At 33.6% G+C, this 24,791-nt stretch overlaps 1 pseudogene; it reads right to left on the bottom strand.

Annotated features, from left to right (window-relative positions):
- Nucleotides 1-11,837: 11,837 nt before the first annotated feature.
- Nucleotides 11,838-15,370, bottom strand: LOC107788340 (uncharacterized; annotated as a pseudogene).
- Between the last annotated feature and the right edge of the window lie 9,421 nt (nt 15,371-24,791).

The raw sequence follows: 24,791 nt of genomic DNA, 5'->3' as shown, positions 1-24,791 counted from the left end.
TTATTTAATATAAAGGTTTATTATTTTAATATTTATTATATTCAAAGAAAAATTAAGTTTTAGAAGTCTAAGCTTCGGTGAAGGATGAAGACGAGATGATCGGGAAGGACAAAATAGTGAGATTGGGGGAAGTAACGTGCTTGACATATGTTTTGGTTGCAGCTGTTAATTTCTTAACGAGAATTAACGGAAGGATGATTCTTGCCTTTTTTTGGCTACCTAAGGGATGTTTTTTGTTCACTAATATTACACAAGGATGTACTCTAGTTTTGAGCCATAGTTGAGGGATGATTTTAGCCAAAAACTCTTCTATCCTGTAAATGAAAATCAAATCTCTCCTTCAAGTCGTCAACTATGAATAATTATTATACTCCCCCTTTATCATACATAATATTTATTTTGTTCTTGTCACTTTTAATCCCCTCTTCCATATAATAACTAGTGTATTTGCTTGCGCTTCGCGCGGTCTTAAAAAACATCAAAATAACGTGCTTGACACATGTTTTGGTTGCAGCTGTTAGTTTCTTAACGGGAATTAACGGAAGGATGATTCTTGCCTTTTTTTGGATAGTTAAGGGATATTTTTTGTTCACTAATATTACACAAGGATGTACTCTAATTTTGAGCCATAGTTGAGGGATGATTTTAGCCAAAAACTCTTCTACCCTGCAAATAAAAATCAAATCTCTCTGTCAAGTCGTCAACTATGAATAATTATCATGCTCTCCCTTTATCCTACATAAATATTTATTTTGTTCTTGTCATTTTTAATTCCCTCTTCTATATAATAATTAGTGTATTTGCCCGTTGTTCGCGCGGTCTTAAAAAAGATCAAAATATGATTAAATGTTAACATTATACTTTTTATTAAAATCAAGCATTACTAATAAAAAAAAATCATGATTCTTTTCGGATTCTGTATATAAATGTTTTACAAAGAGATAGTTGAAGTTAAATATGAAACAACCCAGTTAACTCAATATTTGTGTGCCTGAATTAAAATAACATAAAATGGAAATAATCAAACAGTGAGAAAATGGTAATTTTATAATCTAGGACTTTTTCCTTAGTATTTTGTTTCTTAGCATGAATTATTTGACATATATTATTGTTATGATCAAAGATGCAACTGATTAAAAGGGTCTTGACATTAATAATTAGAAAAAGTGTCTTCTGGGAGGGTGATTCAAGGAAAATTAACGGAACCTCTAGTCTGTAGTAAAAGGACAAATAATCCAACCATATTCAATACACATACGGAGAATATGGTAATTAGAAATCCTTAAAAGTTTACTATTTTAAAACGAAACTTTAAAAGGAAAAAAAAAGGTTGGAAAACAACACCATATAAAGGCTGTAGATATATTATACAATACTATTTACTAAATGCAAAAGAAAAGGCTGAATTCCACTTCAACCATCCTATTGCTAAACCCAGAGGCGGCCCAACACTTCCTTTAGGCCCCAAATATTTAAGGGCCCCAAAATTACTAGTATTTCTCTATATATAGTAGTATATTATTTATATAATTATCTTTTATTATTGATAAATTTATTTTTTTATTGTCATATTAATTTTTAATAACTCGATTTCTTCCTCTAATTAATATAACTAAAATAGTTTTCTATCAATCTTATTTTACTTTTTTACTTAATTATATTTCTCTATTCATTAGTTGTTCACGTAACTATATCTAATAATCTAACTTATTATTTATTTTTCTTACATAAATTATACTCTCTCCGTCCCAATTTATATGAAAGTGTTTGCCTGGACATGGATTTTATGAAATAAAGAAAGACTTTTAAAATTTGTAATCTTAAATAAATGATAGAAGTTTTTGGGCTAGAAATCATCTCATCTCATTAATGGTAAAAAGAAAATCTAAAGTTGAATTGTTACCAAATATAGAAAGGGACTTACTTAAAAAAAAAAAAAAGGAATCACTTATGTTTTCTGGGTTCTCCCATTTCAGCTGTGATGCAATCAACGTTAAATTCATTTAATTTTCTGTATTTTATAAAACTAAGTTCTTATTTTTTTAATTCTACATCCTTACTTGTCTAATTTTTTTAAAAACGATATTCATTAAATAATATATATATATATATAGCCTGTTATTAAGATTTTGTTTTAGGCCTCCGACGAGGTTGGGCCGCCCCGGACTAAACCAAATCAATTTACTTGATACTACAGAGTGTTATCCTTGAGAATACCTCCTCAAAAGAATTAAAAAATTTGTCCACAAAGACCAAAAGGAAGAAAAGAAAGAAGAGCTCACAATAGGAGTAAAATAATTTGGTCTGGAGCAATCTCAAGTCCTCCACAAAAGCAAAACTCTTTTCAACATTGCTTTTTATTAGCATCCAACGCCTGAAAATTTCCTTATACCCTGAGTTTCAAGCAATTTCAATTGAGAGTCTCAAGACATTAATACACATTCATTATAGGAAGGAGAAGAGAACCAAAAATTTTGATAGAGACTTTTACATTTTCTTTTCTTTAATTTGTCAGAGGCTATTTCTTTTTACCAATTTTGGCTTTTGGTTTCCCCTTTCCTCCTGCTGCATTCCATTGTCTTTTAGGTTTTTCAAAGACCTTCAAGCACTGGTCTTTTCTTGCGAACACTATATCCAGTAGTGCAAATATATAGTGCAAATATCCAGCAGTGGGTTGCTACGATGGTAAGCACGCTCCACTTCCAACCAAGAGACTGTGAGTTCGAGTCACCCCAAGAGCAAGGTGGTGAGTTCTTGGAGGGAAGGATGTCGAGGGTCTATTGGAAACAAACTCTCTACCCCAAGTTAGGGGTAAGGTCTGCGTACACACAACCCTCCCCAAACCCCACTAGTGAGATTATATTGAGTTGTTGTTGTTAGACTACTTTTTCAAAGTGTTGTACAAATGACAACACAAGTATTCATTGACTTGTCATATAAACCTGAAAAGCTTTTTCCTCTTTTTTTTTTTTTAGTTTTTGGTTTTCTTCTTAACGTTAATTAGTTTATCTTCTTCCCGAGTTGATATAAGATAATACTTAATTCATTTAGACTATAAAACAACATATTTACTGTCATTTTGGCTGCGTTGAGAGGTGAAGTTAATGTCATGCACAGGAAGCTCTGCATTAATAGACAACAAATAACTTTGTTTTGAGGACGTCACATCAAAGACATCAAAACGAAATAAAAATAGATATTCCATCCATGAAAAACTAAATTGATTACTCTGGGATCTTTAAAACTTCTCCAACGAAGGTTGTGTATGTGTTGGTGAAACCATGAAAGAAATTCATGATTGAGTGGTTAACTTTCACTTTCTCCCCCTTGGAGAACAAAGAAACTTCTAAAATTATCGTTTAGTGTCTTAACCATTACTTACATTGATTAGAGACTTTAAATATAACTTCAGTTTTATTTGGTAAAACTTTTTCAGTTTCTTTAATAAAGTAACCTTTAATATGGCCAAATTTTCATGACATTTGTCATGACATAATATCCATTATAACAAATTTATGGTTCATGACATTTGCCATGACATAATATCCATTATAACAAATTTGTGGATCATGACATTTGTCATGACATAATATCCATTATTAGGCTAAGGATTTCTTGCTATAAATAGAGGAGTTTCTCCTCATTTGTAAACACACCAACAAGACTTGTCTTCAATTCTTGTTTCTTCCTTTCTTCCTTTATTAAGAGTGTTTTGTATGAGAGTTAAGTGTTGGGAAGCACTTGTGTGAACCCTTTCTTTGGAGTGATCTTGTGAGGTTATTCTCTTAGGGTATTTGGGATTAATAAGAGTGTTTACTCTAATTTTGTACTCTCTTTTGTACTCTTATTGTTATAGTAAATTGCTCTTCTCTGCTTGTGGACGTAGGTCACTTTGACCGAATCACGTTAAATTTGTGTCTTCTTTATCTATTTTAATTGTCATTGTTATCAACTTCCATTGTATTTGTTATTGTCATTATACCGTTGTTTGGCTAAATTCCGCACTACCCGAGTTCCCGATCCTAACAAATTGATATCAGAGCCGGATCTAACCGGGTTAGTTTCAATAGCTAAAATGACTCTAACAAAGACCTATGTTGAGAAATTTGACCGAAGTGCAAACTTCGGAATGTGGCAATTAAAGATGGAAGTTATCCTAATTCAGGATGGCTTAGATTTGGCGTTACAAGGAAATTAGAAGAAGCCGGATAAAATAACGGACGAGGAGTTTGCCATCATAGACAAAAGGGTAAAAGCAGGTATCATTTTAAATCTCTCAAATGAGGTTTTACGTGAAGTTTCTGTAGAAACTACAGCTAAAGGCATGTGGAAAAAATTAAAAATCTTATATATGAAGAGGACGGTAGAAAATAAACTTTACCTGAAGCAGAAGCTTTATACAATTCGTATGGGTGAAGGTACCTCTATTCTCTCTCATCTTGACACCTTTGATTCCATTCTTATGGATTTGAGTAATATAGATACTGAAATTAAAGATGAGGATCAAGCCGTGTTACTGCTTTGTTCTCTACCCCCATCTTTTAAGCATATAAGAGATACTATGCTTTATGCAAAGGATAATATCTCTTATAAGAATATTAAATCTATCTTAAAATCAAAAGAACAGATAGATAGTGATATTACTGGGGAAGCTAGTGGAACTCAAGCGGAAGTTGGCTTATTTGTTAGGGGAAAATCTGACTCCAATTCCAGATACAGTAATTTAGAGTGTCGCTATTATCATAAGAAATGTCACAATATCTTTGAATGCTATAAACTGAAAAATAAAGAAAAGCACAAAGAAAGAAAAAATGAGCACAAAAATACTGACACCGCCGAAGCTAGTATAGCAACTGATGAGATTGAGGGAACTATATTTTTAGCAACTGAAACTAGTTTCAGATTAGACAATGAGTGAATTTTAGATTCCGGTTATTCATATCATATGTGTCCTAGCAGGGACTTGTTTTCTACATATGATTCAGTTGCAGGTAGAGTTGTCCAACTGGGTAGCAATGTTACTTGTAACGTTATTGGCAAAGGTACAATTCGGGTCAGAATGCACGATGATGTGGTGAGAACTCTCTCCGATGTTAGATATGTTCCTGAGTTGAAGAAAAATCTCATATCTTTGGGCACTTTAGAATCCCTTGGGTGCAAATTCACTAGTGAAAGTGGAGTTTTAAAAGTTTTTCAAGATGCTCTTGTGATCATGAAAGCACACAGATCTGGTTCGTTGTATACTTTATTGGGCTCCACTATTATAGGCCCTACTGCAGTTTCGGTATCAGACAACTTGTCTGATTTTGATGGCGTTAAATTTTGACATATGCCCATTGGGGCTTTTGCGGAGAAGGTGGAGCAAATTTACTATGTCAGCCAAAATTAAGCCAAGGTGGAGATTTGTAATATGGCCAAATTTTTATGACATTTGCCATGACATAATATCCATTATAACAAATTTGTGGTTCATGACATTTGCCATGACATAATATCCATTATAACAAATTTGTAGATCATGACATTTGCTATGACATAATATCTATTATTAAGCTAAGGATTTCTTGCTATAAATAGAGGAGTTTCTCCTCATTTGTAAACACACCAACAAGACTTGTCTTCAATTCTTGTTTTTTCCTTTCTTCCTTTATTAAGAGTGTTTTGTATGAGAGTTAAGTGTTGGGAAGCACTTGTGTGAACCCTTTCTTTGGAATGATCTTGTGAGGTTATTCTCTTAGGATATTTGGAATTAATTAGAGTGTTTACTCTAATTTTATACTCTCTTTTGTACTCTTATTGTTATAGTAAATTGCTCTTCTCCGCTTGTGGACGTAGGTCACTTTGACCGAATCACATTAAATTTGTGTCTTATTTATCTACTTTAATTGTCGTTGTTATCAACTTCCATTGTCTTTGTTATTGTCATTATACCGTTGTTTGGCTAAATTCCACACTACCCGGGTTCCCGATCCTAACATAACCGTTGTTGGTTTGGTTTTATAAAAAGGGGAAAAAATAAATATAAAAAAAAAAGATAAATTGAATCCCTGCTTTTAAAGAGGTGCCACATCACCTCTCCAAGTTCCTCTTTTATATATATTATTATATATAGAGAGAGAGAGAGATTATTTTACTAATTTTTATATAATTTCTACATAATGAGTAGGCTTCCCCTTTGATTCACGAAATGTGATATGGAATATGGTGGGAGTTGGCGTGCCTCGGTAGGAAAGAGATCACTGGAGCTTGTTGCCACGGGGATGGGGTAAACCCAACGTGAGCTCATACATCTAGTTCCCCCCCCCCCAAGGGGGGCTGGGGGCTCGTAGGAGTCATCACATCCCAACCTAGAACGAGAATCTAAATCCCCAAAACTCAGTGTTACAAGTACATGGGCATCTACTAGAATATACAATAATATTATAACAACTGTCTAGAGTAAAAAAAAATAGACATAGTACAGTAAATGGATAGGACGGGAAACTCCATGTGTTGCGGATCGTAACATAGAGAGCAGCTCACCGCAAAATCTTCTCAACAACTGCGCCTACGCAGCCAGATGATCACCAAATATACATGTCTCGGTACTTGCACAATTAGTATAAAAGTGCAGTATGAGTACGTTAATCAACGCGTACCTAGTAAGTATTTAGCCTAACTTCGAAAAAGTAGTGACGAGGTATCAATGTCGATACTTACTAGTGGTCCAATAATTAAAGTATAATAAAAGTAGACATGTATGAGGCATAGCAGGTAAAAATACTAAAACAGATATATGTGCAATCCTCAACAGAAGAGTAAATACGAAATCCTCAATTATCATATACTACCTCGAATGGAATACATAATGGTCAATACCAGATAAAATGTCGCATCTCAAGTCAGGAAGATTCATAGGTACGATGTCTCTGTATCAAATGTTACGCACGATTCTGCTGAGGTGAACAACCCAATCCTATAAGACTGATGGCACGATATCCTGTCGTGGAGTACGACCCGATCCATAATAATAGTGTACACCGTCAAGGTCATACGACCCGATCCCTAAATGTATCTCGTAATATTGTTGAGGCGAACATCCTGATCCCATAATGGTACTGCTAAGGCGTTCAACCCGATCCCAAAGGAATAGTAAAATTTTGATGGGTCACTGGCCTCACTCACGAATATAAGTGTGAGTTATGAAATTTAAGAAACATTCAGACAAATACGTACAACGTGAGAGAAATCCATAAAATGAGGTATAATTTTCGCGACTAATCAGATAGCGCTCAAGTATCTAAAATAGCAAGTTTGATATTCTATGCAAGTCTACTCTCAAGCTAAAATATAACTAAAAGCATTCAATTAGGCAAGAATAACTCAAGTGATACAATTAAAACATGGTGTGAGTCTAAGTCCACCCGAATATGATCAAGAAACTAGCATAGGTACGGACACCCGTCACCTCGTACGTGCGTAGCTCCTATAACACGTAGCACGTAACAAATATAGCACCTACGGGGTAAATTCTCTCTTATAAGGTTAGACAAGAGACTTACATAGCTCCAAAATTCGATAACCGGCTCCAGTGCCTCACTAACACCTCTAACCAATGCCAAATCATCCGAAACTAGTCAAAGAGCGTGCAAACTAATCAAAAATATACTCAACGACTCGTAATTTAACAACTAGAAATAATTACCAACCTCACACGAAAAGTCAACAAGGTCAACCTCCGAAATTCGAAAATTTTTGAAGATAAATATTACTCATAGCACCACGAACTCAAATATATGATTTATTCCCAGTTTCATGTCCAATTTTGTGGTCAGGCTCAAAAATAATATTTTTAGGTTTTCTTTCAAAATCCCATAATTTCACTAACTTCTATGTTTAAATCCATATATAATCCATGTATTTAACTCATAACAAGTAGGAATAACTTACCTTATGATATATGGCGAAAATAGTCTTCAAGAATCACCCTACACGTGCTCCAAGAACTTAATAGTGAAGAAATAAACTCAAAATTCTGATATTAGATGTTTAATATACCTGCTAGACCACCTTCTTCGCCATCGCAGTTAACAAGTATTCTAGCATCATTTTCCTCACCGCGATCACGACCAAGAAGCCCCGCGATCGCGATGTACAACTTGTGTTTTCCTCTTCACAGACACCCTTTAGTATAATGGCCATAACATTTTATACAAAATTTCAAATGACAGACAGTTTAATTTTCTGAAAACTAGATTCAAAGGGATACAACTTTTATTTTTGGATCATCCCCAAATTCCTTATGTCACACTACTGACAACAAAAATTTCTTCTACGCGATCGCGGTCATACCTTCCGTGATCACGATTCACAAGGCCTGCAATGCACTTTGCTCTTCACTATCGCAGCCCAGACCTTCGCGATCACAATTCACACCCCCTGACATCAGTTATCAACAGTTAAAATGGCCCAAAAGTGATCCGAAATCACCCCAAAACTCACTCGAGGTCCGAGGAACCCCGTTGAATCATTCTAACATGTTTATATACTATGTAAACTTGTCCAAAGGCTCAGAACATGAATTATAACATCGAAACCAATAATTAAAGATCAAAGTCAATTTCTTAAACTCTCTTAGCTTTCAAACCTTCATACTTCGCCGAACTCGTCTGAATCTCACTTAGACATTCCGGATCACGACCAAACTTCACAAAACAAGTTCCAACCAACTAAACGAACTAATCCAAGGTCCCGGAACACCGCTTGAAGTACAATTACACCAAATTCCACTCTAAGTCAAATTTGGCTAATTAAAAACCTTCCAAAGTACAAACTTTCGATAATAAGCGTTGAATCACTCCCGGACCACCCGATACTCAACCCGAATATATGCCCAAGCCCGAAATTACCTTACGAACCTATAGGAACCTTTAGATCTCGATTCCGAGATTGTTTACTCAAAAGTCAAATCTTCAACTCTTCAAACTTAAAGCTTCCGAATTGAGAATTATTCTTCTAAATCAACTTCGAAATTCTCGGAAATAAAAATCGACTACACGTGCAAGTCATAATACATAAAGTGAGGCTACTCAAGGTCTCAAAACCGCAGAACGGCATGCTAGAGCTCAAAACGACAGGTCGTGTCGTTACAACATTATTATTTTTTATTAAAACTAGATATTCTTCCATTATTTAAGAAAAGATGAATCAAATCAATATAAGTAAATTTATCTCATGTTTATTTCATTATGGTAATTAGCATGCCTAGTTTAAACATGTTCTTTGTATGTATTTGTTCTCCATTGAAAACTAAATTCTAATTACTCTTAGACACACATTTAAATAAAATATCTATTTTTTCAGTTCAATTGAAGCAACATTATAATTACATGAAAGTCCCAAGCCCCAACTACAAGGTTGCATGCTTGATTAATTCCTAGATTTAAAAATTATGCCCTACAATTTGCACTCTTTTATTACAAATCAATTTTAATTCTTAGAAGTTTGTGCCAGAAACTCAGCGGCTCATTTGATATGCTGAAGTTTTTATCACGTTAATTTATTCATCATACTAACTCTTTTAAGTGTGTGTAAGAATAAATATTTTATAATCGAGTACTCAAAAGTTCCAATTTTAATGGACGATTAGAATCCAAAATTTTATTATGCTTCCTATGTTAATTGGTTCGGTGATGCCCCTAACTTTTTCATGATTTCTTCTCCCTTAATTAAATTAATACTCCTTGTATATTGTAAATAGTTAATGGTGTCATCTTATTTAAAATTTCAAAAAAAAATTTCAAAAATTATATGCTACTTTTTACGAACCTATAACTAAATTATTATATACCTTATTATAAATTATAACTTAAAATTTATAAAAATTATAAATAGAATGGTCCTTTTATAAATTTATCCCAAAATTTATGTTTTTTATTATAATATAATGTGTATTAAGTATATATTTAAGCTTGTTATAAAATTTGCCTCTGCTTGTAATAATTATCATTTTTTGTATTACCTGCATTGTATTATATGTTTATAAGGTTCTCACCATTTTTTATTCTCGATTGCGCACTAGATTTTTGAAATTTAATTGCTATTAATAAAAAAAATTATAAGAGCAAATTAATTTTTTTTATTTTTATTATGCTCATCCTTTTCATTATTAAACATCATTAAATTATATGCTTGATTACTATTTTTTATTTTGAAAATAAGATTTAGTTATTATATAGGTAAGTTTATAGCATAGATATCAGAAGAAAAATATCGTGATATACTATAAGCATTTAAAAAAACGTAAAAGAGATAAATGTTGATAATATAGAGGTTGAAATAGGCCTTTTAAAAAGTTAATTGAGAAATGAGGGAGAGAATAACTATTGTTCAAAGTAGAAGGGTTATTTGATATTTAGCAAAATTTGAGGGGGTAAATAATTTCCGTCCACTCATTTTTTGTTCATTAATTTCTTGGAAAATACTTAGCAAATTTAGAAGGTCGTGTCAGCTAATAAATAAGCATAAGTATTTATGTGAAGAAATTGGTAAATAGCCATATTTTAATTAAGTTTTAGCCAACACTTTCAAAACTATTCAAAATTTAGCTACCTTTTAATGCGAAAATATTTTTTTGACAAAAGTATACTTAGCTAAAATATGAAAAAACTCTAGAAACTTTTAGTAAAGTAAATATTTATCACGAATTAAGGCAAACGTACTCATCGCTATAATTTTCCCACCAAGTTTCATGCTACAGTTCAATTGCTCACCCTTTTAAACTCATATATGTGTGAGATGAATGGATTGGAAATTATTTACACTCCCATACTTTGCTAAAAATCAAATTGCCCCTCTACTTTAAATAATTGTCATTCTCTCCCTCATTTCTCAATTAACTTTGTAAAATGCATATTTCATCTTCTATAGTATCAACATTTATCTCTTCCAAGTTTTATTTTTTTAATGTTTTTAGTATATCAAGATATTTTTCTCTTTTCCGATATTTATGCTATAAACTTACCTATATAATCACTAAATTCTATTTTTAAAACAAAAAAAAATAAAAAAATGATAATCAAACATATAATTTAACAATGTTTTATAATGAAAGGGATGAACAGAATAGATATAAAAAAATCAATTTGCTCTTATCAAAAATTTTATTAGTAGCAATTAAATTTCAAAAAATTATTTACGCAATCGAGAATAAAAAATAGTGAGAATCTTATAAACATATAATTCAATGCAGGTAATATATAATTTTATAAATATTAAAAGCAAAGACAAATTTTATAACAAACTCCTAAAAGATTACTTATTTATCACTTGTAACAACAACAACATACCCAGTATTATCCCACACCGTGGGGTCTGGGAAGGGTAGTGTATATGCAAACCTTACCCCTACTTATTTATCACTTATAACATGCAACTTAAATATATACTTAATACACATTATATTATAATAAAAACAATAAACTTTGTGATAAATTTATAAATGTACCTTTCTATTTTAAACTCATATATGCGTGAGATGATCAGCATCTCATGTGTGCTCATTCAACACGACAAATAAAGCAGAACCAGTTATGATAAAAGGGAAAATGGGACCAAGAAACAGAATATCTCTGCATCTCAGGCCTGTAACCATCAATGCAGCAGTTAAGAAAGAAGAAGAATACGCGGGCATGTCATCTAGTCAACTAAAATATGGCAAGATTTTGTCAAATCCAAGACATCTGCGACATTTCTTGTAATTAAGAACTGCTAGAGCTCTTAGCCAAATGCCATAGCAGCATCCTTCATTTGCTAAAAACAAAAGGAAATAACAGAGGGAGAGACCTAGATTAATAAGATAGTTAAACTGCACGGTTGAGCAGATATTTAGCAGAGTATGTACTCTGATTATCTTTGTTTATTGGATTTCTAATCCAAAATTATATGAAAGTACATTATGCAATGACTTGTCACCAGTAATACTGTAGAAAGATTAACTGACTTGGCAATGTTTCTAAAAAGTAAAATATGCTCAATCATAGCAGGTAAAAATTGACTTGTATGGAGCAACTAATTAGATTTCAACATGAGAGAGAGAGAGAGAGAGAGAGAGAGAGAGAGAGAGAGAGAGAGGAGGAATATGTTGGTGTCATTGCAGCTAATGACTTGGTTTCTCTAGGAAAATTGCACAATGATTCCACTGAAGAAGGTGACTTCTCAAAAAATGCAGTAACCATTTCTGCACCTGTGGACTGTTTTAGAGATTTAGTTTCTGTAGTTTCCATGAAAGGTTCAGTTTTGGAGATTCATCTTCCAAGTCAGAGGAAAACAGTTGCCTGAAATTGGAAAAGATGTCAAAAGAATGTCGAAAAGTAAAAAGGGTATTAGCTGTTAGCTTACATTTTGTTAAAGCTATGTAAGCGACCTTGGCAGCATTTCTTCTACCTGTTTCTTGGACTTTGCAGCATCCTCATGAAAGACTTCTCCTTCAATTTCTACATTTGAGTAGGAAGGATGAATTTGGAAAAAGGGTGATACATGCTTCTTGATGATCTAAAACGTCAAACAGTTTAGAAAACATTTCAATTAGTCAAAACAACAAATAATACAAACCAGATACAGTAGAGATATACAAGATAGGTTGACTACCTAGACGATGAGTGTTTTACCTTTTGCAAGGAAACTGTTGCCAGTGTCATTAATGCAAGATGTGCAACAGAATCTTCTGCTTCCTCTGCAGTCCAGTTTGCTCCAGGAGGACCATTGAACAATTCACCAGCCACTGCTGAGAGCACGGCTTAACTTCAGTATACTTGCGAGTTTTGAGGCCACAATCAGGGTTAAACCAGAGTATATTGGTATCCTGCAAGCATTTTCTTGATTCTGTCAGCGATTTCATCGATGGATGGAATCCCGGATGTCGTAAATCCAGGACGAATGCCAGCACAATAATTCACTCTCTCGCGTAACACGGAAACTAGCTTCTCAGCTGACCTGGAGTTCTCAATGGTGTCACGTCAGCTCTATTGTTACAATTATGACTGATGTAATCAAGACCTTAGAAACTATCAAGAATAATGTTTCTACAGCAAATTCTAAGTTACAGGAAATTGTTATTGATATTCAAAAATTCAAACAATGATAATACCTGAAGATAACTAAATACCACCGAAAATGATAATCCTAGACTTATAATGTGCACATATAAGGAAACTCGTGTTATTTTTCACATTAATAGTGCAATAAAATATGATTCTGAACACAAAGCAGAGTGGCAAAAGAATTAAAAATGAAAACTGGTGTACCTCTTCAATAAGCTTGCTTGGAAAGCTTAAGCAATGTTCAAATTTTTCATGCTTTCAGATTCTGCAATTCCATTGGATGTGATTTCTTTGGCCAAGGTAAAAGGAAATTGCATCATAGTGATAGTGAATAAACAAGTGAAATAAATATTCACTTCTTACTTCCCGGGTGAAATTGTGGTATCATGTTAAGTAAAGAAGGATCCTTTGCTGTAATGTCTATTAGTAACTCTACTGTACTAGCATCAAACGAGAAGTCCCTTCTAGTCATTTCCTTTAAAAAAGTTGTCATTTCGGTGATTTTGCCACACTTGAGAAATCCTCGCACAATAACATTGTAGGTCAAATTGTTTGGCGAACAACCATTGTCCTCCATATTTCTTAGCATATCTTTAGCTTCATCTAACAACCCTTCTAGACATAATCCATTTATAATTGTATTGTGTGCAATCACATCAGGAAACAATCCAATTAAAGAAAGCTTCTCAAAAATAGCATGAGCTTTGTCGAGCTGACCGTTTTTGCACAATCCATCAATAACAGCAGTGTGAAGTTCAATATCACTATCTTCTCTCTTTCTTTCCAACTCATGAAATAGCAACATAGCTTTCTCAACAAGTCCATTCTTGAAATAACCACCGAGCAAAATGCTATTAGTGCAAAAATCAGGTTTGAGCCCTATAGATAGCATCTCAGCAAAGAATTTTTGCGCAAAGTCAATTCTTCCAACTTCAAATAGACCTTGCAAGATAGTATTGTAGGTAACAATGCTAGGTTCCAATCCATTTCGAGAAATTTCATGAAACAAATGCTTGGCCTCATCCAATTTCTTTTTCTTACAATATCCATTTATTAATATGTTATAGCTAATAATGGTAGGCTTAATGCTCTTATTAATCATGGAATCAAAAAGTCTCCTTGCTCTATCCATTTGACCGCGCAAGCAATATCCATCAATTATCACACTATAGGTGACCACATCTGGCTTTACACCTTTTTCAATCATGTGTTTCATTATTTCCTCAGCATCTTCAGCTTTTCCTTCTTTGCATAGTCCATCTGTCACTGTGGTCAAGGTGCACACATTTGGAAAAATATTAAGATTTACCATTTCAAAGAACAAAGTCCTAACCTTGTCCCACTGACCAAGCTTACATAAACCATCAATTAATGAATTATATGTGACAATGTTTGGAAGAATGCCTTTTTGTTTCATCTCTCCGAAAAGGCTAATTGCAGCATCTAGCATTCTATCTTTGCAAAGGGCATCTATAACAATGTTATAGATGTATGCGTTGGGCTTAGTGCTTCCTTTTTCCATTACCCGTAGCAAATCAAAAGTTTTTTGAGTATGGCCCCTTTTGCTAAGCCCATTCATGACAGTCGAATACATGACTTCATCAGGCTCACAAATATTCTCTCCCACCAATTTTTTTAACAAGTTAACTGCATCTTTGATCTTATTTTCCGCAAAGAGTCCCCTTAGTAAGGTGGTAAAGGTGACAACATCAAATGGAATGCCCTTCTTCAAGTAAATGGCTAACACCGAAAATCCACACTCAGAACGATGCATTAGGCAATAATTGTTAATCGCTATATTCAATATGGAATCACTAATTGGGATGCCTAATTTCTGCATTTCTAGGAAAAGGGAAAGAACAGCAGAGTAATGCTTCATATTTACCAGTCTTTAATAATTTCGATAAGTCAAAAACCGAAGGAAGAGGCTGCATTCTTACCATTCGACGGAAAAGACTCACAGCATCATCTAAGCACTTGACGTTCTCAAACCTACAAGTTACTCCCTGTTTACCCTTTGCCGGAGAAATAGATGTGTCGCTCTGAGAAGAAGAATAATCTCTGATTGTAATTGCTGAACCAGAACGTGAAATAGCAAAGCATGAGATACCATTGCAAGAGTAACGCAGCAGAGAAATTCTCGTCATCTTCAATGGCTAAGGAAACCCTCAAATTTCTGAAAGGGCTTTTCCAGTGAGTGAGCCCTAATTTAGGATACGGAACACATTTTTCTCCATAGAAAATGGAGTCCTTCGCATTTTGCACCCTAATGTGTATCTTTTGCTGTGATTTGCATCCTGTACTATTTTAGTTTTACGATTTCAACCCTAACCTCTTTATCCATCACATTTTTCTCCTTTTTTGTGATTTGCATCCTGTCCTATTATTTTTTACGATTCCAACCCCAACCTTTATTCCCTTGCAAAAAAATAAAACCACCATTTATATAAATTTTTCATGAGGGAAAAAGAGGAAATACAAACCTTAGAATTAGATTTCTTTATTCATGGTCACCTGTTACTTTTAGTGAAAAATATTAATCCAAAATACTTCTCGCTTTAAATAATTAAGGAGATATTAATTTCTTTTTTACTTTCACCCTTACTACTTAAACAAGGCATATAGTCATTAATTACCCATTTAAAAAAGAGATAAAGGTAATGATTTAGTTAAAAATTTCTTATAATTGATGTTATTAAATAATTTTTTAATAAGTATGCCAAAACCTTCAGCGACAAATAAAGAGAGCGAGAAACACTAAGAATTAGTCTTAGTAAAAAAATAAAAGAGAGATATTATCTTAACTTCATAATAAGTCGAGTTAATAAATTAAGTAAATGACAATCTTTGTATTCCTTTAAAAACCAAATAATCCAAAAATAAATTTAAGATTTTTTATTCGAAATTGATTACATATTTACTTTTCTCTCTAAATACGTTCTATCTTATATAAATTATTATTTATTTTTCACCCATGTTTGATTCTTATATTGAATCTTGACTAATTATTCGTACCACGTAAAACTAATTAAAAAATTATTTATTAATAGATTTTTTCCCTTTTCTATAACGCTATCTCTTAGGGGTCGTTTGGTATGATGGATAAGCAAAAATAATTATGGGATAAAATTTTAGTATCGCTTTATCCTGAGATAAATTATCTCAGAATTATATAAATGGTATCCTGGGATAAGTATCGCCTTCCTCTTTTGCCCTAATGAAAATTTTATATAAATGGTGATTTTATTGTTTTGCAAGGGAATAAAGAGCTTAGGGTTGAAATCGTAAAAAAAAATAGGACAGGGTGCAAATCACAAAAAAGGATACAATTTAGGGGTGCAAAATGCGCCAGATAAAGAGGTTAGGGTTGAAATCATAAAAAAATAGGACAGGGTGCAAAATGCAAAGGATAAAGAGGTTAAAGTTGAAATCGTAAAAAAAATAGAACGGGTGCAAATCACAAAAAAAAAAGATACACATTAGGGTGCAAAATGCGAAGGACTCTAGAAAATGAGTCATATTTGCTACTTTCAAATACGTATTGACCCATTCACTTTCAAATATTATTCATTTTTGCCATGTGTTTCACTATTCCTATATAAAAATCTATACTATCGTCCAAATATAGTAAAGGATCTGGAGCATTTTGTTCAAACCAGCACCCAAAATAATCACATAATATTTGAATACTTTCTTAACTCAAACCCATTAGGTCAGAGGCAGATTTATGTACACGGTTCGGGGTGGTACGCCACTCACAAATTTCGGCAAAAATCTTATGTATATATGTAAATATGTATAAGAAATAGAATATATATTTAAAGTGCCACCTGTAGAACAAAAGTGGTAAAGGTACTAGTGGCAAATGTCTGCCTTTTCGTTAAGCAGTGCAAGAGTTTGAATCTAGGCGAGAGCAAATAAATTTTTGGCTTACATTCAGTTGCAATTTAAGAAAATTAAGTATACTATACAACACACTCTTCTATATTTTATAGTAAATGTTTTACTTATCTGTTTGTTTGTTTATTTAAGAAAATTAAGTACACTACACAACACACTCTTCTATATTTTATAATAAATATTTTACTTTTCTGTTTGTTTGTTTGTTTAAGTATAAACAAATAAGATAAAGTAATAATAAAAGTACTCTTTATAGAATATTCTCTTATGATTAAAGGTAAAACAATGCCCCAATTCTCCGAGTCCACTTTTCCCTTTCCCTTTCTCCAATTCTCGCTACTTCAGCCTCCATTCACGCCACTGCTTCTGCTTCTTGCTTCTCTGTTAGACTGTTACTGTAAGCATTTATTTTGCTTTACCTTTGCGGATGCTTGATGCTTCACACATTCATTGCTCACTAGTCATTGCACTACGCCCACCATTGTAAAGTTTCCTCAATCCTCACCTCTTCATGTTTATTTCTTAACCCTATAAAGAAGTTAGAGTTGAAATCGTAAAAAAAATAGGACAAGGTGCAAATCACAAAAAAAGATACACATTAGGGTGCAAAATGAGAAGGATTCTAGAAAATGAGTCATATTTGCTACTTTCAAATACATATTGACCCATTCACGTTCAACTATTATTCATTTTTGCCATGTGTTTCACTATTCCTATATTTGAATACTTTCTTAACCCAAACCCATTAGGTAAAATAAAAAATAATTATTTGTCTAAAACTCTGGCAACTAATTTGCTCCCGGCTATACATAAAAAATTTCAACACTTTTGTAGCCACTATTTTTTGTTTTGTTTGTGTGTGTTCTTGTTAACTTTATTGTCTCAGTTTAATTTTGAAACTTTCATAAATTTAACTGATGTGGTACTTGAAATTCAATCGGATTTGAAGTATTGAGCTAAAATCATAAGGGATTCAACGATTTGGTGGAGAAGTTGGAAACGAAACTGTTGGGTATTTGACATTCGAAGTTGCGGGTGATAAACTTTTAAAGTTTGTGATTAGTACTCGATGTAAATCAACTGAGTAATGAAAGTGAATGGGTTATTGTTTGTTTGAGTTATTTTCTTCCCTATTGTGATTGAGTTGAATTCGATTTTTGGATTCTTTCAATTCTAAGTTGAGATTAAAAAAATGAAGTTCTTCACTATTGACTCATCAAAATTCCAAGTTGCTGAGATTTTCGAAGTGTCGTGTGTGTACGTTGAGAATCATCAATTTAGGTAAATTTTATTGTATTTGAAGCGGTCAAAAATGATTTGAAGAAATAATTTTGACATTTATTATGTTGTTTATATTTAAAGCTTGAAGGGGAAAAAAAAAGTAAAAACTGATATTTGAAGCTTCATTTGGGTCGAGTTATGGCTTATAGTCATTTAACGAGTATGGGGCATATTTGAGCCAACGTGGGTACAAACTTTTACCTTTGAATAGTAAAATATGGGGTAAATATAAACGGGTAAAGATAATTTTCATTTGTAATAAGTAAATTTGCTACCTTTTAAACAAGTAAATTAATCCCATTAAACTCGACAAGAGATGGTGATCAAACAAAAAGGTAATTTCATAATATTTGATATAAGATTGTGTAAAGAACTAAAATTAGCGGTAATTCCACATCAACTTGAGGTATTATGAAACACATAGGGAGAGAGAATGTAATTTACAACAAGAACAACAACAACCCAGTAAAATTTTACTAGTGGGGTATGGCGAGGGTAGTGTGTACGCAGACCTTACCCCTACCCCCAAGAGGTAGAAAGACTGTTTTCGAAAGACCCCCGGCTCAAGAGGACAAAAAGACAAAAGGAGACAATATCAGCTTCACCGCAGAAATTATAGGAAAAATAGGAACAACATGAAATTCAGAAAAAAGATGCAAAGTAAAAACGATAGCTAGTAAATAGGTCCGGCACTGAAACGCAAAATATTAAGACACGACATTGCCACTAGTTAGCTTAGACAAAAACCCTACCAGATTAGTCTCACAACAGAAAAATAGAGAATGTAATTTAATTGAAAAAAAATACCACAAATTCTAAAAGTTAATGCAATGGAGCTTCACGTTTAAAAGTTTTAAACTTTAGCGTATAATGTTGGAATTTTACTTATAAGAAATTTTTTAAACTTCAGAAATAATTCATGGAGTTTGAACTAATAATTTTCCTGAAGTTTTTTTGTGTTTTAAGTAGGGATATTTTTGTTCAAATTTTCTTTATGCATGTCAAATAGTGACTAAATACTAAATCAATCCAAAACCTTAAGAGCAGAGGTTCATTTTTCATGCTTCGGTAAAACAGAGGACCTTTTGGACAAATACATAAAGCAGCGGTATACCTACTTTATCTTGAAAATCATATTTTATTTCACTCTTGATATGAGAAACAATTCGAGTTTCCTTATGCGTATACATTATAGGTCTAGGAACAGCATTTTCAGTTTATTTAGTAGTCTTCAGGTATTATCATTTTCTATTATTTTGAGAATCAATAGCAACTTCTTGTCAGATGAGAAGCTTCTTTATGTGTTCCGTGAGGGAGTGCAGTGTGGTGGTGGCATTTTGGGCTGTGCATTTGGATCGGATATCTGAAATTCGAACTTCAATTTTGGATTTCGAATATTTGGATTGAACTTCAGATTATGCTTATTAAATTTTTGAATATTCGGATCGTATTTGGATTGGTATAATTTAAACCCGATACGATCCGAAATCCGAAATTATTAGGGCATGTATAAATACTAAACTTTAATTTCGGATAGCCAGTACTTCCTTTACATCTTCCTCAAAGTTATTACCTTTACAATTGATGGATTTAGCTACATTGGCACCAATGAATTTTTCTTGTTGTATTGCCTCTTCTACAAAGAAAATATAAGTATGGATTTTGTAACTTAGAGGCATAACAACTCGAACCTCCAGAGAAATATTTTCTTAGAGATGCAATGCTGATAAAAGGGATGAAAAGTAAAGAAATGTTTGTATTAGCACAAAACACAGAATAAGCAGATAAGGCAAATGTATTAGCCGATTAGATTAGCAATAGTCTTAATGATACATATAATCCGATTCGAAAATCGAAAATATTTATTCAATCCAAACTTTAAAATCCGATCCGATATTAATTCGGATTGGATTCAGATTGCAATCCGAAATTCAAAATTTCAATCCAAAATGCGTTAAATTCGATCCGATTTGATCCGTGCACAACCCTACTGGCATTGGCCCCGGAGTTTACAACATCTACTTGCCAAAGATTCCGTCAATAGAAGAAATTGCTCACAGAGTTAATGAGTGTATTGTTAATTAGTGAAATATTTTAGAGAGAAATAAAGGGTAGTTTAGACAATTACTCTTATAACTAAGACAATTAAATATCTTTATTAAGGGATGTGCAAAAACCTGGAAAGACAAATAATATGAAACGGATATAGTAGTTTTTTCAGCTTTCATTTAGGAAATATTGGTACGGAAACTGATAATCAATAATGTCATTCATGTGCCACTCTTGTGTCTTCTAAACTGCTAAGGAGACTTTTGTTCAAGCTAATATATGTTTGTTTTGAGATTAACAAACAATGACATTTTAATGCAGTTAGAAGACTATCCCAAAATTTACTTTTGTACAGTAAATGGACATTGGTCCTGGAGTTACGATTCCAACATCCTCTGAAGTTAAGTCGTGCTCTCTGCCACATGGTTGCAGCTGCTAATTATCTCCTCCGTGCACAGTTGGCCAGCGCCAAGTGAGCTTGAAATACCGGTCATTACGTCGAAAAGTCACCCCATGAGATTGTGAGTTCGAGTCACCCCAAGAATAAGGTGGGAAGTTATTCGGAGGGAGCCGAGGATCTATCGAAAACAGTCTCTCTACCACATGATAGGGGTAAGGTCTGCGTACACACTACCCTCCTCAGACCCTGTTATCTACTATGTATTACTGTAATAAACAATAAAAACCATTATCTGAAATAGAAACAGAAACAAAAAATTAGTAGAACCAGTTTCAGGAAATAAACTCTAGAAAAACAATATTGGAATAAATCGAGCTCACTGAATGCACAGTGTGTCCTTAAAAAAATTAGTCCCCTCAAGTACCCGATGTGTTGGAATATTATCCCCCAGGATAGAACGATTTAACTCACCAGCGTATTGGTACCAAAAACGCGGTGAACTTCGAATCACTCAATGGTCGCAAAACACACTGGAAAATATTGTGCAGAAGAAGAAGAAGAAGATGATCAGAAAATTTCGTAAGTAAAGATTCTGGGATTCAAGGCATATTTATAGACCATTTGGCATTATTTCTGAAAAGGTTTGCAACCTTTCAGAAACAGCCATAGCTGTTGGAACGGGTGGAAATATTTCTGTTGAAATATTATGGAAAAAACAGAAAACGGATTTAAAATAATCCGAGAAAAAAATGGGTCGGACCGGACTGGGTCGCGGGTCATGGGTTATTCCGAATTAAATTTTTATTAATTAATTTAATTAATTAATTAAATAATTAAAAGAAATTTTGTCCAAAAAAAATTAATCAATCGATCTTTGACCAAATCTGAATCCGAAGAAGCCGAGCGAGCCACGACGACGACGACCCGAGACTTGCCTTCTTCTTAACTCTTTAAAAGCTAGAAGAAGAGCAATTGTATATATACCCATCAAAAACCTTTTCTTCCTCCAATATGGGACAATGTCCCTTTGCCAAGGAAGGAAACTCAAATATTTCATTTTCCCTCTATTTTTCATTCATCATCTTTAAGCTACACAAAGCTTAAAATTAACCTAAACTAAGCTTAAAAGCTCAACAATCCCCCACATGAATGGGGAATGGCTATAAAATAAATGAATGCACAGACGCATGTGTGTTTTACATGCAATAATTAATTGCATCTGGATAAGTAAGTTTCCTTTTGAACTTTTCGTAGTGAACTTATATCGGATATACTTGGTCAATCGGTAGATTTGATATCTTTGAACCGTCAAGCTTTGTTGTATACCTAGACAGCATAAGTCACACAATTAACCCTTAACCATCTATGGTTCTCACGATTGTGTTCGTTTCAGCCATGAACACCGCCTGGTTTCATGAGTGCTTAGAGAATGGGCCTTTACTTTCATTTCCCTTGAAGCGGCTTACACTTCACACTCACATAGGTGATTTCTAAACGTGTAATCCTATAGACACACTATCTGGTCATATCCTGCCAGACTTAGCAAATCATTAAAAAACCTTTAAGCTTTGTTGACTCATCAAAAAGCCTTAATGCTTTACCTCGATTTCTGAACATTGTCTTCATCACGAGAATAGGTTGAGTTATTTGACAATGTTGAACCGTCATTCATAACTTTGTTTGATCTCTTTGAACCTAACTCTTGGGATCTCCAGTCTGCTAGGTAGAGTTACCTCCATGATGACTTGTCCTAGGCCTTAATCTCATTCCCTTTGATGATCTTGCAACTGTCTCTCTAGATAGGCCTTTTGTAAGTGGATCCGACATGTTATCTCTTGACTTTAAGTAGTCAATCATGATAACACAACTAGAGAGTAGTTGTCTAACGGTATTATGTCTCCGTCGTATATGACGAGATTTTTCGTTATACATAACGCTCCTTGCCCTGCCTATTGCTATTTGACTATCACAATGTATACAAATAGTTGCCAAAGGTTTGGGCCAAAATGGAATATCTTCCAAGAAATTCCAGAGCCATTCAGCTTCTTCACCGGCCTTATCTAAAGTTGTGAATTCAGATTCCATTATAGAATGGGCGATGCACGTTTGTTTGGATGATTTTCAAGACACTGCTCCACCCCCAATTGTGAAAACATATCCACTTGTGGATTTAACTTCAGATGATCCAGTTATCCAATTTGCATCACTATATCCCTCGATCACAGAGGGATAATTCTTATAATGCAAAGCGTAATTTTGGGTATGTTTGAGATACCCCAAAACTCGTTTCATTGCCATCCAATGTATTTGATTGGGATTACTTGTAAACCGACTCAGTTTACTAATAGCATATGCTATATCTGGTCGCGTGCAATTTATGATATACATCAAACTTTCCAATACTCTTGCATAGTCCAGTTATGAGTCACTTTCACCTTCATTCTTTTGAAGTGCATAACTCATGTCAATTGGAGTCTTGGCAATTTTAAAATCCAAATACTTTAACTTGTCAAGTACCTTTTCAATGTAGTGAGACTGTGATAATGCTAGACCTTGTGGAGTCTTGTGAATTCTGATTCCTAAGATCACATCAGCAACTCCTAAGTCTTTCATATCGAATTCGCTAGCCAACATGCGCTTAGTAGCATTTATATCTGCCATGTTTTTGCTCATTATCAACATGTCATCAATATATAAACAAACAATGACTTCATGTCCTTGAGTGTTTTTAATGTAAACACATTTGTCACACTCGTTGATTTTAAATCCACTTGCCAACATTGTTTGGTCAAATTTGGCATGCCATTGTTTGGGTGCTTGTTTAGGTCGATAAAGCGACTTAGCAAGTTTGCACACTTTCTTTTCTTTACCAGGAACCATAAAACTCTCAGGTAGTTCCATGTAAATCTCTTCCTCCAGTTATCCATTTAAGAAAGATGTTTTAATATCCATTTGATGGATTTCAAGACCATACACGGCCGCTAGTTCCACTAACACCCTAATAGATGTTATCCTCATTATTGGCGAGTAAGTGTCAAAGTAATCAAGGCCTTCCTTTTGTCTATAACCTTTGACAACAAATCTTGCCTTATATTTGTCAATAGTGCCATCAGCTTTCATTTTCCGTTTAAAGATCCATTTCGAACCTAAAGGCTTATTTCCCGGAGGAAGATCAACCAATTCCCATGTATGGTTATCCAAAATTGATTGAATCTCACTATTGACTACCTCTTTCCAAAATGTTGAATCAGAAGATGACATAACTGCTTTAAAAGTTTGAGGCACATATTCAAGCAAGAATGTCACAAAATCTGGTCTAAAGGAGGTAGATGTTCTTTGACCTTGGATCTTTCACTTAACGTCTCGCATTCAGTTTTACACAGATAGATGCTTTCAAAGAATTCAGCATTATCTGATTTCATTACAGTATTAACATGAATTTTGGGATTATCGGATTTATGAACCAAAAATCGACGTGCTTTGCTGTTTGTAGCATATCCAATGAAAATGCAATCTACAGTTTTTGATTCGATTTTAACCCTTTTCGATAAAGGAACTTGTACCTTTGCTAGACACCCCCACACTTTGAAATATTTCAAGTTGGGTTTTCTTCCTTTCTATTTTTCATATGGAATAGATTGTGTTTTACTGTGGGGTACTCTGTTGAGTATTCGGTTAGCTGTAAGGATAGCTTCCCCCCACAAACTCTGCGGTAATCCGAAACTTATTAATAAAGAATTCATCATTTCCTTTAAAGTCTGATTTTTCCTTTCCGCAATTCCATTGGATTGAGGTGTGCAAGGTGCAGTAGTTTGATGGATAATTTCATATTCCGAACATATTTCTGCAAATGGAGATTCATATTCTCCACCCTTATCACTTCTAATCATTTTGATCTTTTTATTCAATTGATTCTCCACTTCATTCTTGTATTTCTTAAATGCTTCTATTGCTTCATCCTTACTATTAAGCAAATAAACATAACAATATCGAGTGCAATCATCAATAAAAGTAATAAAATACTTTTTCCCACCTCGAGATGGTGTCGACTTCATATCACAAATGTCAGTATGAATTAAGTC

The sequence above is a fragment of the Nicotiana tabacum genome, chromosome 19 (genome assembly GCF_000715075.1).
Source record: "Nicotiana tabacum cultivar K326 chromosome 19, ASM71507v2, whole genome shotgun sequence".
NCBI lineage: Eukaryota > Viridiplantae > Streptophyta > Magnoliopsida > Solanales > Solanaceae > Nicotiana > Nicotiana tabacum.
This window is presented reverse-complemented; position numbering and strand designations above follow the sequence as displayed.